This window comes from Rhinatrema bivittatum, chromosome 19 (genome assembly GCF_901001135.1).
Source record: "Rhinatrema bivittatum chromosome 19, aRhiBiv1.1, whole genome shotgun sequence".
Classification (NCBI taxonomy): domain Eukaryota; kingdom Metazoa; phylum Chordata; class Amphibia; order Gymnophiona; family Rhinatrematidae; genus Rhinatrema; species Rhinatrema bivittatum.
Window position 1 is genome coordinate 12,541,435 of NC_042633.1, and position 6,701 is coordinate 12,548,135.

Consider the following 6,701-nt stretch of genomic DNA (forward strand, 5'->3'; position numbering starts at 1 on the left):
TGAACAGGGGACTCCTGGACCGAAGAGCTAAAGAGTCAGAGTTCATAGAGGAGACAAGGACTCCCGGAACTTGGACTAGATGAGGACTCCTGGACATGGATGAAAAAGAGGTGTACTCTTGAAGAAGAAGATGAGATGAGACTCTGAGACACTGAAGAGACGAGACTCTCGGAGAAGTTGAAGAGGAACACTCTTGGAGACATTGAAGGGATGAGACTCTTGAAAACATCGAAGAGGGACATTCTTGGAGATGATGAAGAGGAACACTCTTGAGTACAAGACAGATGCAGCGACGAGACGCTTTTAGATGATGAAGAGACAAGGCTCTTGGAGTTGGGGAGTGCTATCCCTTAGGGCACCCTACACAGCCACCGTGGATTGGTCACGGACCACCCTGTCCCGCTGCACGACCTACACAACCCGGAGGTTGGTCGCCGACCACACTGGGAGTGGGAGGAGCACTAGACAGAGAGGAGTCGGGCAACACTCGAGGAAAGTCCAACCGGAGGAATTCCAATCTATCAAAGCACTGACCGATCAGGGCAGAGCGAGGGATGACAAGAACTGCTGATGTGTTCTCCAGGAACAAGAAGTGACGCAAGAAAGAGGCACACTAGAGAACGGTACCTCAGGTGAAGCCATCTGGGCATCTGAATCAAGGGAATAGACCTCTGGATGCTAAGACTTCTGGATGTCTGAAGAGATGGATGACAGAAGGAGTGGACTTCTGAACGAGGAAGGATCTGGAAGTCTTTAGCAAAGAAGACGAACGGACATCAGATGGAGGACGTCGGGACACCAGGACATCTGGTACTCAGAATAGGTGGACATCTGGATGTCAGGACCTGAAGACATCAGAACATCTGGGACATCTAGGAACAGACGAAGGATCCCAAGGCTTAAAGAAAGGGAAGCCAGGGACTGGAACATACCACGAAGAAGGTTGACAGCAGGGGAGACCTGGAAAGTCGGACGAAGACATCAATAAGAAGACATCACGAAGAGAGAAGACTTGGAACTCGAAGTCTTCCGGACAGGAGCAGCAAGATGAACCATGTCGGAACTGTGGAACTCCAAGGATGGACTCTCTGGAGGATGTTACTCCGAAAAGGAACACCATGCAGGGTGTGACTCTGTCCGAAGGCACTGAGGAACTGAAGCAGTAATAGGGCAGAACCAGGAAGAGGCTGAAGAGGAACATCTTGTAATGGCCCTTTAAATGGAGAGAGCCCCTAGAGGGAGCCCAGGAAGTGGAGCTAAGGTCTGCAGCGACGTTGAGGAGCCTGGAGAAGGCTGGAGGCAGCTCCTGGCAACGGCCCTGAAGAGGAGACAGCAGTGGGGACTTCCTGCCACAAATAGGAGTCAGCGGCAGCACTCGGGCTGCGGTGAAAGGTCGCACGAAGGGATTCCCCCGAAGCAGGAGAGCTCCGGCAGAGGCACAGTCTGCAAAGAAAGGGGCATTCCCGGCAGGGGGAGTTCCCCCGAAGACCCATCGGAGGCACGGCTCCAGCTGCGCAGGAGGGACTGCAGCAGCAGGCCGTGAAGAAGACGGCAGCGCGGCTCCGTGGCAATCCGGGCTGCGGGAGAGAGGTGAGACCCTGTCCACAGGCAGGGGCATAACAGAGTGCACTTCAAAGTGTTTGTAATAACCAATAAACTATTGCATGGAGAGGAAATTTGTATTTTAGCAAACAGTCTTATTCCTTATGTCCCCAAAAGAGTATTGTGTTCTGCAGGGAAAGGCTTGATAACACTGCCTCCTCTGTGAACTGCAGGATTACAGTCGACTCGTGAACGTATGTTTTCACACGCTGTCCCTGCATTGTGGAATGGCTTGCCTGTAAATAAATGAGAGTAAAGACACATTAAGGGGTAGATTTTATAACATGCTACCCGGCACGCGCACACGTACACCAGGCATGCGCAAGTTATAAAATCAGGAGTCGGATTGCAAAGGGGTGCACAATTGTACACCTTACACATGCGAGCCGTGCTGCCTTCCCCCATTCCCTTCCCCCTAGCCTGACCTTCCCCACCCCTTCCCTATCCTTCCCCCCCCTAGCATTACTCTTCCCCCCCTAACATTACTCTAACCCCCCCAAAAGTTTTATCCTATCTTTTGTGCCCCCCCCCCCACCCCTTCTTGCAAGCCCTGGGACTTACGCGCGTCACCGGGCCTATTTTAAAAAGGCCCGGTACACGTAGGGCTGTGAAAATCTGCCCCTAAGGATTTTAGGAAAAAGCTAAAGGCCTGGTTTATTAGCAAAGAATTTAAAATTTTTGTAATGAATCATAATTTGTTTATGCTTATATGTAATGCATGTTTTAACGCTGTAATCCTCTCTGAACAAAATTTTGGAGATGCGGAAAATAAGCCATAAATAAATAAATAAAAGGAAGGAAGGAAATAGAGAACAGGTGTAGATGGTGGTCGGTTTTCCAAGAGAGAAAGGTTAATAGTGCAGTGCTCAGGGATGGGGACTGGGACTTGCACTATTTAAAACACACTCAAGCCATGAGAGGAATTACAGAAAGTACTCTGTGAGACTGGGGAGATGCAATTTAAAGTGAGCAAATAAAAAGTGAAGCAAATGGGAAGTTCCCTGTACGTACCAGGATCAGTCCAGGACACCTGGGTTGTGACTCCGCACCAGTAGATGGAGACAGACTAAAACTTGTGGGGGGAGCCATATATGCCCCTGTGCCAGTCACAGCCCCTCAGTCTTACTCTGTCTCCAGTAGATGGTGCAGGTCCAGTCACAGCCCTGCCTGACCTGATTCTGGTGGTTAGTCAGGTTTGATTTTTGAGTTAGTTTTGTTAGGTTTAATTGTTCTGTGCTAAATTGGGTTTTGTTTTTTAATTCTTTCCCAGGTGCCCTCCTCCCAGGGGAGTTGAGAGGTCCTGAGGGGACTACCCTCCCCCGGTTGAGGCCGCTGCCAGGGTTGAGGACCCGGCTGAGCTAGTGGCAGCGACAGGGGTGACACCAGGGAGCCTGGTTCACTCACCCCTGCAGGAAATAGGGCTTTCAGAACCAGGGACAGTGCGTTTTTTTTGTGTAAAAAAAAAAAAAAAAAAGTTTTACTTTTATTTTCTTGCGGCTCTCCGTTTGCTTGGCGTTGCCGCTCCGTTTTTGTCGGTGGGGGGGGCGTCGCCAGCAGGGGGGAGGTCGCCGAATTGCGCCGTTTTAGTTATTTTAAATATTTTTCCTCTGTGGTAATTTTGGTCAGCGCGCCTCTGTTTTCCCGCGTTCGTCGGCATGCCTCGGGGTTTCGCAGTGCAGGGCCTGCGGCTCGGCGCGCGCACGTCTCTCCCGGGACAGCCTTTGTTCGGCTTGTGTCCCGGGTGATGAGGGTACCTCAGCAGCACCACGGGGGGCTCTGTCCCGGGTCGCGTGATCGCCGCCGCGAGGTGGGGGCCCCTCTGACACACCTCAGGAGCTGTTCCCGCTTAGCGCGGGAGTGGCGGCCATTTTGGCCACCGGCCGGGAAATTTCCAGGGAAACGGTGGGGGCTTCGTCTCTACCTCCCGCGCTTTCCCCGCAGCGTGACAAGGCGGGGGAGGTCCCCTCGGAGGGGATTCGGTCCCGGGGGGATTCAAGTAGCGATTCAGCGGATTCCGGAGAATTTTCTGAGGACTTTGCGCTGTTGCTGCGCAAAGTCCTCAGATATAAGCGCAGCAAGCGCATACGGGGGGATGTCTCGCGTGCGGCTATCCGCAAGTCCCCACCATGGAAAAAGAAGGCCAGGAAGGGTGCGGAGATCGCCCAGGGCTCGTCCCGGGGGAAGTGGCTTCCCCGGGGGCTGCCGCAGGAATCGGATTCCGAGGATTCCCCCGGGACGGATACGGAGGCCTCCGAAGAGCCCCTGATGGGGGCCGGGACGGCAGCACCGGATGGAACGGCACAGCCTAGTGCAGGGAAAGGTGCACAGGCCTTAGACGGGGATGACCCAAGGTGGTGCGGCTATTCCGCAGAGAGGAACTGTCACCTCTCATCCCAGCCATTCTCCAGGAGCTGGGGATTGAGGCTCCCCCGGTGGTGGTTCGCCAGGAGGCGAATATGGATCCCGTTTTGCTCGGCCTCACAGGGCCGGCGGTCGCCTTCCCTTTTCATTTCTCATCCACGGATATCCTCTTCAAGGAATGGGATACTCCGGAGCTGGGTTTGAAAGTCAGCAAAGCCATGGATAAGCTCTACCCTTTACCGGAGGAGGCGCTGGAGCTCCTCAGACTCCCGAAGGTGGATTCGGCGGTGTCCGCTGTCACGAAGAGGTCTACCATCCTGGTCACGGGAGCAACAGCCCTCCGGGATATTCAAGACCGAAAGTTGGAGGTTCAACTCAAAAAGATTTTTGAGGTTTCCGCCCTAGGAATGCGAGCTGCCATTTGCACGAACTTTGCTATGCGTGCTAGTCTGCGCTGGGCCCAGGTACTGCAGGCTAATGCGGGTCTCTCTCCGGTGGAGGCTTCCCAAGCAGATAGGTTGGAAGCGGCTATTGCATATGGGGCTGATGCGCTCCATGATCTTTTACGCACTTCAGCTAGGTCCATGGTGGCAGCGGGTGTCGGCACGCCGTCTTCTTTGGCTACGCAACTGGGCGGCGGATGGTTCGTCCAAGGCTCACCTCGGGGCATTACCCTTCAAAGGGAAATTGCTGTTCGGAAAGGAGTTAGATGACTTGATGGTTTCACTAGGTGAGAACCGAGCGTTTAAGCTGCCAGAGGATAGGGCCCGGGCGCGCTCTTCGTTTTCCAGCAGAGCTCGTTTTCGGGGACCCCGAAAGTCCAGGCCGCAAAGATCCACCGGGTCCTCTTATAGACCGTCCTCTTCTCGAAACACTCACTGGCAGCAGTCCTTTCGAGGCAAACGCTTTGGCAGGCAAGGAGAGGCCCTGTCGGGTGCGGGGTCCAAGCCTTCGCAATGAAGTTCGGCCGGCCCATCCCTCCTTGCGTCCTCAGCACGTTGTCCCAAACGTGGGGGCGCGTCTATCCTTGTTCCTCGAGGAATGGGCCAGCATTACGTCGGATCACTGGGTCCTCAATGTGATAAGACACAGCTACGAGTTAGATTTTGCTCGCATCCAGCGGACAAATTCCTGGTCTCGCCCTGCAAAGATCCCAAGAAGAAAGCGGCGGTGCTAGATACCATTCGAAGACTAGAAAGCTTGGGGGCCATCTCTCCGGTTCCGGCCGATCAGTACGGCAAGGGCCGTTATTCCATTTACTTCATAGTCCCCAAGAAAGACGGCACTTTCCGACCCATACTGGATCTGAAAGGAGTCAACAGATGCCTTCGGGTCCCTCACTTCAAGATGGAGACCATTCGTTCGGTGATCATGTCGGTGCGGCCAGGCGAATTCCTGGCGTCACTAGATCTCACAGAAGCATACCTTCATGTGGGCATCCAACCAGCGTTCCAGCGGTTCCTGCGTTTTTGCATTCTGGGAAGACACTTCCAGTTCCGGGCTCTTCCGTTCGGCCTGGCGACAGCACCTCGGACATTCACGAAAGTGATGGTGGTGTTGGCGGCGCAGTTGCGTCGGGAAGGCCTCCTGGTTCACCCTTACCTCGACGATTGGCTGATTCGGGCGAAGTCAGAGAGGTTGTGTCGGCAGGCTGTAGCCAGGGTGATACAATTCTTGCAGTCCCTAGGCTTGGTGGACAATTACAACTAGAGTCATCTGGAACCCACTCAGTCCTTGGAATACCTTGGAGCCGTTTTCGATACAAAACGGGGCAGAGTGATTCTCTCTCAGGAACGGATATGCAAACTGCAGTCTCAGGTGCGGCGTCTTTTGTCTCTACGCCATCCGCGAGTTTGCGATTACCTAACGGTTCTGGGATCTATGGCCTCCACGCTGGCGCTAGTCCCTTGGGCGTTCGCTCATCTGCGGCCGCTGCAGTCTTCACTGCTTTCCCGCGGAAGCTGGTTCAGAGGAGTTTTTATCTTCCACTGCCTCTCGAGAGTCACGCGCGCTCCAGCCTGAGCTGGTGGCTGTTGATTTCCAAGCATCTCTCCTGTGGAGTATCTCTTCTGGTTCCCAACTGGATGGTGGTAACCACCGATGCCAGTCTTTCCGGCTGGGGTGCAGTTTGCCAAGGGAAATCGGTTCAGGGTCTGTGGTCAGAGTATCAGACCCGGTGGTCTATCAACCGCCTGGAGTCCAGGGCGGTCCGTCTGGCATTGCAAGCTTTTCTACCCCTAGTACGAGGAAAGGCGGTCCGGATATTGTCGGACAACGCTACCACCGTGGCTTACATCAATCGCCAGGGCGGGACGAAAAGCCCTCAAGTAGCGGAGGAAGCGCGTTCCTTGATGGCCTGGGCAGAGCGGCATCTCAGCGATCTCGCTGCGTCTCACATAGCAGGGGTCGACAATGTCCAGGCGGACTTCCTCAGCCGGCACCACCTGGATCCCGGAGAGTGGGAGCTGGCGGACGAGGCGTTTCTTTACATTTGCAGAACTTGGGGAACGCCCCACATGGACCTAATGGCCACATGGCACAACGCAAAGGCTCCGAGATTTTACAGTTGACGCCGAGAAAGGGGAGCAGAAGGGGTCGACGCATTAGCGCTTCCCTGGCCGGCGGAGGTGCTCCTGTATGTGTTCCCACCGTGGCCCATGATCGGCAAGATCCTACGGCGCATAGAATTGCACCCGTCCAACGTGATCATGGTGGCGCCGGAGTGGCCGCGCCGTCCG